General features: G+C 32.1%; 1 pseudogene; it reads right to left on the reverse strand.

Annotated features, from left to right (window-relative positions):
* The window catches only part of LOC149553637 (protein argonaute PNH1-like), a 72,896-nt pseudogene that overhangs the window by 36,372 nt on the left and 20,061 nt on the right, over window positions 1-16,463 (reverse strand).

A 16,463-nucleotide genomic window follows, 5' to 3' on the forward strand; every position in this document is an offset into this window, starting at 1 on the left:
CCTATTGGTATATGTTGTAGGTTGAGCTAGTTTTTGCATCCTCATATGAGTTATCTAAAATGAAAATTGATGATATTCGAAAAAAGAAATTGGATAGTGAAATTGGTTATCCTTTGATGAGAAGGGAACCACATTCAATATTATGGCCAATGAGTCTATCATCTAAATATTGTAACACCTTGTTAGGGAACTCGAGAGGACAACACATCCAACCTCTAAAAGTTGCAAGATTTCTTTTAAAGCTAACTAACATGAGCTGCATCATAATGTTACTTGTTTTTAATGTATAAGTTAGCAATATAATCTACATTACATGATTATCCACTCAAGTCAAAAGTTGACTAAAAATCCTACATCCTAATAGAGTTCCCTAACATTGTTGCTTAAGTAACATTATCAAATCTATCAATTTACTAAAAAATTATAAATATATTCATGATATTATAAAATCCCACTTTGTGTTCATTTTAATGCACCAAAGTAAATATTCTTAGCTCAATATTTTTCCTTAATAATAATAAATTAGTGTCTAACATTACTAATCAATTTATCAACTCTGTAGCATTCATCCATTAACTATGCATTTATATTATAATCATTACATGATCAATTACCAATCTTCCATTCATACAAATTACATTTAATTGTGGGAGGAAGTGATCTACATTTATTTTCTTTATACTTATTAATCAAAATGTATTAAAAATCTAAATATATTTACTTCCTAGATTCATTTCATTTCCATCAACTAGTAATCCATATGGGAAAAAACTTTTTTGAAATAATTAGTTAAATACATTTATTTCTTTAATACTGACAACAAAATTTGAATTATGACATAGTCTCTTTCCATTTTCTTTCACCTAGATCCATGCTGCCCCCCCACCCCCCACCTCACCTTACATTACTTTAAATTTGAAATACATCAAAAATCCATAAATTGCATCAATATGCCATATACATCATATTCCTTTCAGGAGTATAGATTTACATGAATATTATATATATAATTACATCTCAACATGATGCAAGGTACAATATGAAATCCTAAAACTAAAAATCTAAAAAGATCAAATGAAAGGTCTATCCATGCTAGCCTAGATAATATCTTGATAATAAAGAGATTAACTAGTTAATGAGAAGTACATGAAGAAAATGGTAGAAATCAATCTAAAGACTAAATCAGATGGCAGGAACATGAGGATTGACCTCATAACTAAAACTAATGTAAGGGTAATTAGTAAGATCATTGGCTACAAAATGAACCATAGTACAAGGTTGAACTTGGTATCTGTTGGATTTATCCATGCAACATACCTTATGACAACAAAGAGAGATAAAGTTCACATGTGTGAGATAGTAAGGAAAGAATTCTTGGATAACATACAAAAATGGATTAAGAAAAGTACAGTGCTCAGATTTGAAGCATTACTGACACACCTATTGTTCCAAGTAGTTTAAATTTGAAATACGTCAAAAATCCATAAATTGCATCAATATTCCATATACATCATATTACTTTTAGGAGTATAGATATACATGAATATTCAATATATGTTATTTCATCTCAACAGGATGCAAGGTACACTATGAAATCTAAAACTAAAAATATAAAGGGATCAAATGCAAGGTCTATCCATGCTACCATAGATAATATCTTGATAATAAAGAGATTAACTAGCCAACCATATGGAACTCATAGGCCCACTCCTTCAAGCTAGGACATACACATAGCCCTAACACTAATAGTCATCTACAGACCCTAGACCCCAAGTTGGCACATGTATGATCAAACAACTTTCATGAAGACAATGTTCTTCAATTGTTCTATCACCAATCCACCTTCTCCCACTATCATCCCTAATTTGTACTAGCAATAGTAGCATGGGAAATGCATCAATTAATCTTGTGTAATGTAAATCTTCCCTTTCTTAGTAATTTTATAACGGTTATCACTTGATTAACTAACTCATCAATGTGTTACCATGGAAACCACTCAAAGACCCAACCATCATTCAAATATACTCAACTAGAGTACTTTGGTTCTTTACCCATAAAGTAAAACCCAATAAATCCATAAAGGAATCACATCACATCATGAAACATGCCATACAAAAATCATAGTATCACATTTCTAGGTTTAGTTGTTCACATTTTTACCCTTATCCACTAAATAACTCTAAATCCCATACAAACATTTAAATTGATTGAAAATGCTCAAAAATTTGTAAAAGGCATAAAATATTAATAGGCTTCATCAATTAGAGTACAAAGAGATCAGATCATCATAAAATAGGTTGTAATTTGTTAGAAATTTGTTTAGTACTCCCCTTGGGATTTGTGGCAAGGGCTTAACAACCTCCTACATACTATAAGTTGAGTGGTTGTATTAGGCATTGATAGATCAGTCTTTTGGTGCAACAACAATCGCACTCTAACAAGAGGTATCGGATCTTGGTCATAGGTTTGAATTCTTAGACCAAGGGAAGATTGTTGGAAATTTGTTCAATGCTCCCCTCGAGATTTGTGACAAGGACATAACTACCTCTAGTGTACTATAAGTTGAGTGGTTGTATCAGGCATTGATAGATCGATATTTTGGTGCAACAACAACCCCACTCTAACATAATTACCTTTAGGACTTGTATCAAACAATAAGATATCATTTGACCTAATTTTAACCAAAACAAAGAAGTTATGTGCATACACACTTGCATGGTTGATTCAATGCACTTCCATTGAGGATTATACACACTTTCATATCATTCACATAATTTGGCTAATAAAATGCATTAAAATACACTTTTCTAGATTGACTTCATTTCCAAAATTGGGCAAAATCAGTGCACTAGAAGTAGAATCTAAGGAAGGTCAATTTGAGATCTCCTAAATTCCCTTCTAAAACTTCTAATAGGAAATCCTAAAACATAAAATTTATTAGTGAAATCTTCCATTAATAGAAATAGGCCCTTTAAAACAAATGAATAATTATGTCTACAAATCAAAATAATGAATTGTAAATTTATTTCAAAAAGGTATTTGATGATTCATGAACATGATATCATCTTAAGAAATACATAGTACTATTATAGAACATTCATTTTATGGACTCATTCATTTAAATTTCATGAATACATCCAATATTATATACACACATAAAGATACACATCCTTGAAAAATTTTTCTTTTTCAAGAGTGGATCCTACTTCAATTCCTAAGTAGACCCTCAATTGAAGAATATAAGGGAGATCCAATCCAACCAAAAAACCACTTTAGAAGAGGATCAAACAATGTAATCTATTTCAAGAGAGTCTTAATATAAATCAATACTTTTTGTTTCCCTCAAATTCTCAGGCTCTCACATAATAATTTTTTAATTTTATAACTTTATCTTCTAAGATTTACAATGCAACTCAAATCCTCACAAGCATCTTCATCCCATGCACATGTACATACACACAATACTAAAAATAAATTAAGTTAATCATAATACATAATTACATACGCATGATTAGTGTAAGACATATTGAATAAGGAGCATGACCCTTGGATCATTGGAAATCTTTCTATTGGAAATATAAGAGGAGTAACTAAGAGGGAAGGGGCGATTTAGTTACCACAAAAATAAATCCAAGATCCCTTAAGATGTCAATACAATACAAAACCAAAATCTTGTTGAAGTTCTATTAACACTAATATTCTGTTGTAGCTTAGTTAACACTAAGAATTATCGTTACTCGATAAACATTGAAATAATTACTTCTCATGGTATTTAATGTAATTAACCTTAATTAACTAAGTTACAGAATCATAAAAGAAATAACATGAACAAAGGAGACACCAAGATTTAATGTGGAAACCGAATTTGGGCAAACCACCAATTGCAACTAGTTAATGTTTTTCACTCTTTAGAAGTGAGCCTCGTTAGGAGCTAACCCTATTAAAGTTTACAAAATACACTATTAGGTGTGACCCTGTTAAAGTACTTAATTCACCCTATTAGGAGTGGCCTTGTTAGAGGTCTTCAGACACTTCAATCTAGAAATTCCACCTTGTTAGAGGATTTACAAAATAGCTTTTAGGCTAACTTTGTTAGGAGATTTGACTCATTGCGAAAATTGTTAGAGAGTAACAATGACTTGACTTGATTGTTGATGCAACTAAAATTGCTAATTTAGGTCTTCATTTTGGCTTGATTACTTGAACCTTCTTGATTAGATTATTCTTTGTAGCTCAGTCAACTTGAATAGTCTATTATCCTTCTTATTCACTTCATTTATTCATCTTCTTCTCTTCCACTAATTCACACACTTCAAACCTCAACTTGACCTTATATTTATATGTTTTACTTTGTCAAGTCATCTTGAATAAAATTTTAAACAAATAATTTCCATCCCTTAAGTTGGCTAGAAATAACAAATAAAATTTTCAGAATCAATATGTTGTCATAGGAAAATCCTTCGTTAGCTAACCGAACTTAGTCAACACTAACTTAGAGAATAATTTCCTTTGGTAACTGAGTGAACTCAATTAACACTGGTTCCATGCCAACTTTCCTTTGGTAACTAAGTAAACTCAATTAACACAAGTTCCATGCCAACTTTTTTTTGGTAACTGAGTAAACTCAATTAACATAGGATCTCCCTTCAATGCCCAAGTGAGCTCGATAGATACTAACTTTGAACTTGGTTATAACTAGAATGCTCAACATACACAAGAAACTTCCTTCAATTCTTGAGTGAGCTTGGATGACACTGACTTCTTGGTAAATACTTGATATTTTGTGGAACATCAAAGACAATAAACAATTAAATTATTTTTTTCAACAATCTCCCTCTTTGGATCGATGGCAACATAACATGTCATAATACAATGAAATTTTAGATAAAAATAGAAGTAAGGATAATATCCTTAGTTTTATTTTGATTATCATCCATAAGAGCTCCTTCTATCCATATAAACTCCCACTAACATCAATCTCTCCCTTTAGGATGATTCTTTAATTTCTCTCAATGCAATTTCTCTAATATGACAACATAAACTCCTTTTTTATATGACATCATAAACTCTCCTTTTTCTTTGACATCTCAATCTTTCTCAAAATTTCTCTATTATGACAACATAAAATCTCCCTCTTTGACATCTCATGCCAAAGACAAACTTCAATGGACTTTCCATGTACCTGATGTATTGATTCATATGCAATATGTTCTTGACTAATCTTCAAAATGCTTGGTTGATGCATCACTAACCATTGTTTGGTGAGCATTAGATAGGGAAATAGCCCCTAGATTACCTCTTAGATACAAAAATGCATCCTTAGGTTATGGTTTGGTGAATATGTCTATAATTTGTTCTTTTGTATTCACATATTCAAATCTCACCTCTTTATCTTGCATCAATTCTCTTAGAAAATGATATTTTATTGCAATGTGCTTTGTATTGGTATGCATTAATATATTCTTGGATATATTGATTGTATTGGTGTTATCATAGAAGATAACTACTAGATCCTTGATTTCTTTCTTCATACCTAACAACCGTGGTTTGAACAAAAAAATATTAGAATGATTGAGTATTGTTGCAATATATTATGCTTCTGTTGTAGAGTGAGAAATGCAATTTTTCTTCTTGCTTGTCCAAGATACTAGCCTCTTTCCAAGAAATAATTCTCCATAACTAGTGCTCTACCTATCATTAATACTGCCTGTCCAATTAGTATAAGTAAAAGCTTTCAATTCAAAATTGCCTCCTTTCTTGTACCACAATCCATAATCTTTAGTACCTTTTAGATACCTCATAATTCTTTTTATTTTCATCATATGATTTTCCTTTGGATTAGTAGAAAATATTGCCACCATACCAACTACTAATGCAATATCAAGTCTTGTGTGAACTACATACTCAATTTTTCCAATCATTGATCTATATGTAGTCTAATCTACCTCTTTGGAATCATCATTTTTGGAAATCTTATGTCCACTAGCCATAGGTGTTCCAACTAGTCTAGAATCATCCATTCCAAATTTCTTCAATATCTCCTTGATCTACTTTGATTGAGTAATTTAGATGTCATCCTTCTTTTACTATATTTGTAGGTCAACAAAGAATTTGATCTCTCCAAACATTGGCATTTCAAATTCTTTACTCATTTCCTTAGAAAAGGATTTGTATAAGTAATCATATGTAGTGAATAATATATCATCTACAAAAAATTTAGCCAACAATATCTTCTTTCTTGGTCCTTCCTTGACGCATAGACTGTTGTTGTCATTTGTTCTTTGAAAGCCAATTCTTATCAAATAACTATGTAATCTTTCATATTAGGCTCAATGGGATAATTTGAGATAATATAAATCTTTGTATAATCTTCAAGCCATATCCATTCTATTAGGATCTATGAAACTTTCAAGTTTCTTAATGTAGACTTCTTATAGAATTCCATTCATGAATGTTGATTTAAAATACATCTGATACACTTTGAATCCTTTATATGCATCATAAGCAAGTAGTGTTCTAACACCTTCCAATCTTATAATAGGAGAAATTTTTCACCATAATCAATACCTTCTTCTTGAGCATAACCTTTTCATACTAACCTTGTCTTGTTTCTTGATATTTCTCCATCTTCATTCATCTTATTTTTGAATACCCATTTTGTGCCAATTACATTTTTTTCCTTGGGTCTAGGAACAAGATTCCAAGTTTTGTTCCTCTCAATTTTTTCAATCTCTTCATTCATTGCCTCATTCCAACTTTCATTGTCTAATGCATCTTTAACAATTCTAGGTTAAAACTTAGTATGAAAATATGTACCTTTTAATTTTTTCCTTGTCCTTGTGCCTTTTGATTGATCTCCAATGATTTTTTCAGGTGCATGCTATCTTTTGACATATCTAGCAAGTACTAGTACCTTGATTTAGAGCTTGTTTCACTTGATTCGCCATGCTCAAAATGGTCCTTTGAATCATGCTCAGGTCCCATTGTTTGCAAATTGGGTCCTTTAGACTATGACTCAATTTTCATTGTCTACAACTCAGGTCTTCTAATCATGACTTGATTTTCATTGTCTGCTATTTGGGTCCTTCAGATTGTGACTCAAGTCCTTCAAAATGTTACTCAGGTTGCACTGGTTGCAACTTGGGTTGAAATAGATATTTAGGGGACTCGGGTGGTGAAGATTATTGATTTCCAATTGGATTAGCTTGAACTTCAAGTAATGTATCAGGTTCAAATTAGACAAAGCTTCTATAGTTTTCAAGTTCTTTGTTACTTTCTTCTTCACTCCTTTTTGCAAACTCATCAAATTTTACATGTGCACTTTCTATGATCTTTTGAGTAGTAAGATTCAAACATTTATATTCTTTTTTTGTTTGAGTATCCTAGGAATATGCCCTCATCACTTTTCACATCAAATTTTCATTTCCTTGTCTCTTTTAAGGTATAAAATTTGCTTCAAAATACTTAAAAATAATAGACATTAGGTTTATAGCCATACCATAGTTCATAAGGAGTTTGATCTGTGTCTATTTTTTAGTTGAACTTTGTTCAAGGTATGCACTATTGTAGTGATTGCTTCTTTCCACTTTTTGATTGCAATTTTTTTTTTCTATCATCACTATTCTTGCACAATCCATATGGATCTATTTCTTATTTATATTATGCCATTCTATTGAGGTGTAAAAGGTGTAGATACCTATCTTTTGATTCCTCTTTCATTGTAGAATTCATTGAAATTATTTGAGATGAATTCACTATTGACATTATGGTCAAGTTTGTTTATTAGTGACTCACACTTAGTCAAAATGCTAGCAACTACTAAGCTTATCTTGTAATTTATAGTGTTAACTATGTAATCCAAGTTCTACCAAGTTCTAGAATCAATATTTAATTCACATCAAATAGTATCTACCGAGTTAATAAGTAATAGTACAAATCGAGCCTCATAGTATTAACCAAGTTGCATAGTGTCAACCAAATGATTCATTTTATACCGCACTCATAGTATTAGTGTTGACCAAGCCAGGCAATGTCAACCAAGTGATTCAATGTACATGCTAAGTTTTGTAGTGTTCATCAAGTCACCAGTCCCAACTAAGTTTAGACTACTTTGAAGTGATTAGTATGAACCAAGATTCTATGTCTACCAAGTGCATGATGATGCCAAGTGTTGACAATGGTTTTCGAGTATCAAAACCTCACCAAGTTTTTTTTTAGAACTCGAGTGCCAGTAGTTGAGCTAACTTTGTGTATTTTGGTGAAACTTGTGTTGTAACTGACTTTGATGAATTATAGTTTGGATTGTTATATATGTAATTTATTATATCACATCCAAATATGAGAATGTGAATAAAAAGAACATATGAGAAATCATGAATCTAAGATTAGAGAATGAAATATTAAAAAATGATGTAAACACTGAAAAGAAAACCAATGAGAGGATGATGAAATCTCAAGCAAACATAAATTGATTGAATGAGAAAATTCAATATACACATAAAGGAAAAACATGAATAGGATACATAGAAGAAGGTGAATCATCCAAGAAAGGAGCTCAAAATAATCAAAAGCCTACTTGCAATCATAGTGGTAAGTTAGGTCACACATCGAAAAAATGTTGGAGTAATGGTAAAGAAAAATTTAATGAAAAGTGTTACAGTTGCAACAAACATGGTCATAGAGCAAGTGAATCCAAGGATAAACCTAAATTTGAAGGTAAATGTCATAAGTGCAAGAAGCATGGACACAAATATTCTTAATGAAAAACCAAGATATTGAACCTAGCCAGATAGATTGTGAAAGCTATATTTGGTTGGGACTACAATACATGGTGTAGATGCCACTACTATGGAGAATCTAGGCACATTGGAGAAAATTGTGCAAAACATCACACGAGGACAAGAGACACCACTAGAAGATGCTTTATTTGTATATAACTTGGACATCTTGCCAAGAACTATATGAACACTAGAAGAATTAAAGATGAAAAGAAATCCAAAGCTAACAATATCTAAAAGTAGATGAGGTAGCAATGGATTCCAAAATCTTTTGAGAATGTAAGTTTGAGTCTTTAAGAAAATGTCACTCAAGATTTGGTTGACTCAAGCATTTCAATTTGATCTCCCACAAGAATGCCTAGAACTGAGACTCTGAAGCAGACATCTTACATTAGTTCTAGCTAGCTAGAAAGAAAGATCCATATCAATATTTAAAATGCAAAGGGATCACTAAGTTATTGTAGAAAATTCAAGACCTTACCGAGCTAGGTCAAGTTGCAAGACCCTATTGAGCAAGGTCGAGATACATGAAAATATTGTTTGGACATCGAGCAATGAATGACTCTACCAAGCATTAAGGTTGAACTAAGTGGAAGATAGTCTATCACCAAATGAGAGATCATACCAAGGATTTATAATGATTGAAGTGTGAAAATTTGTTAAAATTAAGAAAATCAAATTCATTTATCACTCTAAATTTTTGAAGAGCTATTTGCAAAGGGTGATTTTTGTGCTTCCAAGTGATTTGTGTGTTTTTTGTTGAAGATTTTTTTGTTTTCATAAACCCTACCAAGCATGGCATCTTCAAGCAATAAAAATAGGAAAGGATCTAATTTGTTGGTTCGTGGAATTGAATGGAAGGCACCAAACTTCAAGTTGAGTCTAGCAATTGTAGAAGTACTTGACCCAACTAAAGCTCAGTTGCTGATTCCACCAAAGGTATTTCTTTTTAACAATATTTGCTCACATTTTTTTTGTTCGATACAAGAAATTGGAACCCTAGAAATGGATCAATATTTGAACAAGTTATGTTTTAATGGTGTGTTGAAACCTGAGCATCAACATTTGGAGACCAAGGGTTTGACACACATTCCACATATGCCCCAAGATTTTTAGATAAATGGATAAAGTTTTCTCTCAGCCATGTGCACAATCAAAAGTTATGGCTAGACCAGCCTATTCTAACAAAGAAAATGATTCATTGAATCAAAGGGCTCCTGATGTTCAAAAAGGAAAAGATTACCAAAACCCTAAGTCAGGTAGATTTGGAAAACAAGACTCTTGTCAAGTTGGGTGGAAGAGGTATGAAGATCAACAATGTGACTAACATGGAGTTGAAATTTGAAATTCATGTGATAGTTCATGAGATCTATAACTCCATTCATCTCAACAACATGTCGTGTGAGGTAGTTGATTTGACTCTCAAGGTAGTGAAGAACAACATGTCCTTTGACCTTTCTAAGCTAATGCTAAATCAATTCAACAAGAACATGGAAAGCATCAAAATTTCAAAGAACAAACTATGTAAGTTTTGTTCACTCTTGACTTGTGTATTCTTCTTTGTGCAAAATTTTTCCCTTCTAAATGCTTAGTCATATGGAGAAAAAGATGTACTAGTACTATATCAAATTAATGAATATATAACATAGATGGGTGAGAACATTTTCAGTATCATGGAAAATTACTTTGATTCATTCAAGGAAAAGATAAATAACAGATATAAAATTCCAAAGGAACTTGTAGAAGATTACAAGGATGATGTTTTTTTTTTGGTAGTTTGTGACATAGTGCACATTCAAGTAATCAAACCTAGAGTGGTGTGGATTAAGCCTCTAAGCTATGAGTTTAGAATTGATGACACCAAGGATATCATTGAGGAACTATTGAATGAACCTGTAGATCCCAAGGCCACATATTTTGGTACCTATGATGAAGCCAAAGCTAGAATAGAACTTGAAATCAAGATTCCTCAAGTAGTCAGTAAAGGAAAGAAGTGGATAAAAAAACTAAGACAAGCAAGTTCTACTCTCTTATTAACAGAATGAAAAGGAGATGATGTGCAAGAAGATGATGTAGAAGATGAAGAAACAAAGTCTGAAGAGGAATGACCTATAAGGAAGAAGGGAAAGGTTATCATTACCTGACCCACCAAGACATCTACTATAGTATTCACAAGAAGAGCATCCAGATCAAGAAAGAAATTGAAATTAAGTGAGGAAGATGCTAAGGGAATTATTTTTAAGAAACCTCCACCTACATTCAAGAAAAATTAAAGGAAATTGAAGGAGGAGTTGGAATGAAAAACATTAAATCTCTCAAATATGAGACCAGGAATGTAGATAAGAATAAGTAAGTTGAAGACATGATGATGTCAAAATTGGGTCAATGGAAATACTCACTTGATCAATGTGTACAACAAATTCCCAATGAGCTTATGCAAGAAATCATGCCAAGATGGGAAAATGCTAAGAAAAATGCAGAATACATATATGAATAGACTCTAAAGTAGCTCATGTCGAGTCTTAGTGACAAAGAGGTAAAAGAATCCATGAAAAATGAGAAAAAGCTCACTTAAAAATTCACTTAAAAATTCAACACATGCATGATATTGGTAAATGACATTGAACATGTGGTGAAGACAACTACAACCACATGGAAGAATATTTACAAACTTCATCAATTGGGTGATTTTTCTATTCATGTTAGTGACATAGATGATGGAGATGACAAGGAAGAAAATGACAATAATAATGAAGAAGATATAGAAATAGATCATGTAAATCTAGATGATGAGGAGCAAGAATAGGAAGATATAGAGGAGAATCTCCCTGAGATTCATAGTATTGAGGAAGCTAGCCTAGAGAAGATTGCAACAATAGTTATGGACTCATTTCCTCACTCTCCAAGCAAAGCTTTAATGCCATCAAGCTCAAAGAAATATTCTATCAAGTTGGTTGTGGAAAACACTACTACACCATGCACCCAATCAATCTATGCACCTATTTAGCTAAGTACCATATTGACTAAAGTGATCAACACTTATCTACTGAGTAGCTAGTGCCTCCTCCATCATCAGATTTGGCTACACAACAACTAGGTATTTCTATTATTAGTGCAATATCTAATTTTATTGCTAGCACATCTATTTCTACTATTGTTACAATTCCAAGTGCAAATAGTAAGTACAAGAATAGTTGAGAGCAAGCCACAACTAAGTACTAAATTTTTGAGTAAGGATAAAGGTAAAGAAGAAGACATTGATCTTGATGAGGATATAGTTATCCTGAATTGGGATATCTTTACTTTAAATCATGATCAAATGAATGTCATAGATAAATTAATACAAAAGAAAGCTAACCAACAAAAGATTAGAGAAGAGAAAAGAAGAGAAAACCAAGTGCTTGAAGCTATAAAGAACATATTTATAGATGCACTAAGTATAGAGGTTGATAGTACTCAACCTATTTTGGTTCAGTTAGCAGAAGTTGTCTAGAAATTCAATGAAGATCTGAATGGATAAGAAAAGTTGTTATAGAGAGTAGAGAGGAAATTTGAGAACAAAGTATTGGAGCAAGTTACATTGAAAATTACAATAAATCAAGTATAACTATCTACTATTCTCAACTCATTGGAAACTTTTGCAAATAATGTAACATCATTATTCAACAAGTTATTTGATACATCTATCTTCACTCAGGGAATCAAAGATAAACTAGCTAAGATAGATGAAGGCTTGAAGGCAAGTGCACACCAGTTGTCACTTGACCCAAGCTATAGTTCTACTCACTATTCAAAGATAAGATTTATGACTAATTTGCAAATATAATTATTAAGGGAAGAAGCCAAGATTAGGGCCACACTTGTAGACATCCAAGGCATGATTCTCCCAGACATGGATGCATTGTAGAAACATATTACACTTACCAAAACTCTCATCCATGATAATAACTTCTCAATAGCTGATCACATGATGGAGTTATCAACAAAAGTGTAGATCGTACTTCATGCAAGTAAGGTGTTACAAGGAAATTGGGACAAGACTATGGCATTGATTTTGAGGATACATTCTAACTTCTTGTCACATTTTGACATTACCATGTAGCATACACCTTTGGCATTTATGTCAAAAGGGGGAGAATATGTGATATATAAAGGGAAGAATAAAAGATAGAACACACACACACACACACACACACACACACACACACATAGAGAGAGAAGTATAATATGTGTATATATGTATGGGGGAGCAACATAATATTATACATTTACATGTTTAGATAATTAATAAACATCTCTTACAATTTTTTTTTTGAAAAATCTCAAAAACATAGTATCTTACCAAGTTGAAGACATGGAATGAAGACAAAAGAATGTTTCAAACTTGAAATTGTGAGAATTCAGTTTTGGATTGATAATTGTTTTTGTCACTAATGCCAAAGGGGGAGATTATTGAGATTATGGTCAAGTTTTTTTATAAGTGACTCACACTTAGTCAAATGGTTGGCATCTATCGAGCTTATCTTGTAGTTTACAGTGTTAACTGAGTAATCCAAGTTCTATTGAGTTCCAAAATTAGTATTCAATTCACATTGAGTAGTATCTACTGAGTTGATAATTAAAAGTGTAAACTAAGCCTCATAGTATTAATTAAGTTGCACAGTGTCAACCAAGTGATTTAGTTTATACCAAGCTCATAGTGCTAGTGTTGACTAAGCCATGCAGTGTCAACCAAGTCATTCAATTTATATGTCAAGTTTTGTAGTGTTCACCGAGTCATCAGTGCTAACCAAGTTCAAAAAACTTTGAAATGATTAGTATGAACCAAGCTTCTACATCTACTGACTGCATGATGATGCTGAGTGTTGAGAATGGTTGCTAAGTATTAGAACCTCACCAAGTTTGTCTTTAGAACCTTAGTGCTAGCAGTTGAGCCAACTTTGTGTATTTTGGTGAAACTTGTGTTGTAGTTGACTTTGATGAATTATAATTTGGATTGATATATATGTAATATATTATATCATATCCAAGTATGAGAATGTGAATAAAAAGAAGTCACATGAGTAGGAGTGAAAATTCAGAAGGCTACAAGTAGTATAAGGGATGATAAAGATTTATCTATCACAACAAGGTGATCATTACATTTCAAAGGAATCTCAACCAATAAATCAAAGTTGCAGATCAAAGATCAACCACTAGTCCATCCTAATAGGTGTATTAGTTAAATCATTTCATAAGGTAGACTTAATAGTCTTTTGCAAATCTCTTCATTAAGTATATACTTTATTGTATGCTTTGCAAATCCTTTCACAAGTTGAACCTATCACTCCTTATTGCTCCTAATAGGGCAAATCATCAGAAATGATCAATTGTAAACCTTAATAGGTTAACTTTATGTTGCAGTACTAAAGCTTGTGGGTATCATCCACACCCTATTTTTACTTTCTATTTGGAAGGTTTTTGGGTCACCATATCTTGTGTCAAAGTGTTATGAATGTTTTAATGCTTTCATTTTTTCATGCATGCAATTAGATTAAAATATATATGAAGTATTAATTAGTGAAATAAGATAAGTTTTATTGGTTCTTGATTCACCCCTCCCCTCTCAATAACCTACCCTATCCTATATTTACAACATTCACCTCCTCTATCAGACCTTAGACACTTTAGTTTATTTTTTGTTTCTTTCTGAACTCTAGCCAGATACCATTTGAACTTTTGAAAAGCTTCAAACTTATGTTTGAAGTACATCACTATCATCATCCTAGAATAATCATCAACAAATAAAATAAAATGCTTATCTTCACTGTAGCTTTCTATGCCAATAGGTCCATAAAGGTTTGGATGAACCAGCTGCAAGACTTCTTCAGAATGACAATTCTTGCTTTTGAGGCTTATCTTTCCCATCTTTCCAATTTTATTGCACATGCCCATATCAAGTTTCTTTAGACTTGGAATACCTCTCACTCTTTTATTTTTTCTTATGTTGACCAAGTTATCAAAATTCACATGACACAATCTTTTATGCCATAACCAAATTTCCTCTACTTGAGCTATGAAACATGAAATTTTAGTTAGATCTAGATCGAATAGGTTACTTCTTGTTTGATTGCTAGTCCCAATTAGATTTCCTTTCCCATCTGGAAACTTAGCCTTCCCATTCATGAATTCTACCTTGAATCCAATGTTTTTCTATTGTGCTACACTAAGTTGATTGTGTTTCAGTCCTTCAACCCAGTAAACATTGTCACATCTAAGTTCAACAGTTAATGCAACACAACCTTTTCCCTTTACATAACAGGGTTCATCATTTCCAAATATGACACTCCCACCATCATAGTGTTCAAAATGCTCAAATTTGGATTTATCACCAGTCATGTGGTGAGAACAACCACTCTCAATAATCCATATGTCATTCTTGCTAATATGAGAAATGAGGGCCATCTTATTATTTTCATCATTTGATTAATCTTTTATAGCAATGTAAAACATTTCATCATCATGACTACTATATGAATCTTTAGCTATGTAACAAGATTTCTTACCTTTATCCTTGTAGTCTTTGTAGGTTTTACAATCTTTCTTTCCTTTGTACTTGTCATGCTTCTTTTCTTCTTTTCCTTCTTTGTTTGGATGCCTTGCAACAATGTGACCAACTTCATCACAAGAAAAATAGATTAAGGCCATTTTACCTTTGTACTTTCCTTTGCCTTTAGGGAATCTTCTTGTAAGCAGGGATTTAATGGCTTCAACATCATTGATGAGACTAGAATATGGTCTATTTTATCATTTCATTGTCAGTTGAATTTGAAAACTTTCTAAAGACTTTGAAGTTTAAGAACATGATAGTTATGATAATTTTAGATAGATGTGTGCATAATTACTTCCCAACACTAAAATGAATATGCTATGAAATGATATGTCATTTAATTACAAAATAGTGAGAATGATGTTTTTCTTCCTTAGCTAGGTTGGGTAGTTCTCCTATAGCAATGTGACATAGGGTAAACTAATTTAAATGACATATTTTGAATTAGTCTTGATGTATGTTATTACTTTGGAGGCACTAATATTTTGCAGACTTAAAGGTGAAGTCAACTCAGCTAAGTGGAGTTAGCAGCCTGAGAAAATAGTGGTATTTTTCATTAATGACCTTCCACATCACCAACCATTTCATCCATAATAGCCAGTACCTATTTTTAGGAAAGTGGGGTCAAAGTAGGAAATCTAGGGGTCGTGAGGTCCTAAATTCATGTTCCATTTGGTGCCAAAGTTAATTCATCTCTTGTAATATTCAATACTGTCCATTATTTCAATAGTTGATGGAGTGTACAATATAGGAATTCTATTCCTAGTTTGTGCTTAAATAATTGAAAGTTTGTGTTCTAGAAATAATACTTAATTAGTGGGTTTTAGTAGAAAGAAGTTTTTTGAGTACTGAATGTAACCCTGTTGTTTATCAATATGTACATTTACTATTGTTATGAATAAAAAGATCATTTCAAGTTTCCATCTTTGAGTAGTTCTACTTCACTTATCTGTAAGGGCCCACATAGGGAGTGAACTAATTAATTAGCATAGGATTTACCTTTAGTTCATAGAACTAGAGTAGACTTTGCTATTCTTGTAGCCACTGATAGCAAAATTAGTGGACTATTCCTACAACATAGGCAGTTGAAGTAGTTC

This window comes from Cupressus sempervirens, chromosome 6 (assembly GCF_028749045.1).
Source record: "Cupressus sempervirens isolate cs-2001-9-10 chromosome 6, ASM2874904v1, whole genome shotgun sequence".
In the NCBI taxonomy this organism is placed as follows: domain Eukaryota; kingdom Viridiplantae; phylum Streptophyta; class Pinopsida; order Cupressales; family Cupressaceae; genus Cupressus; species Cupressus sempervirens.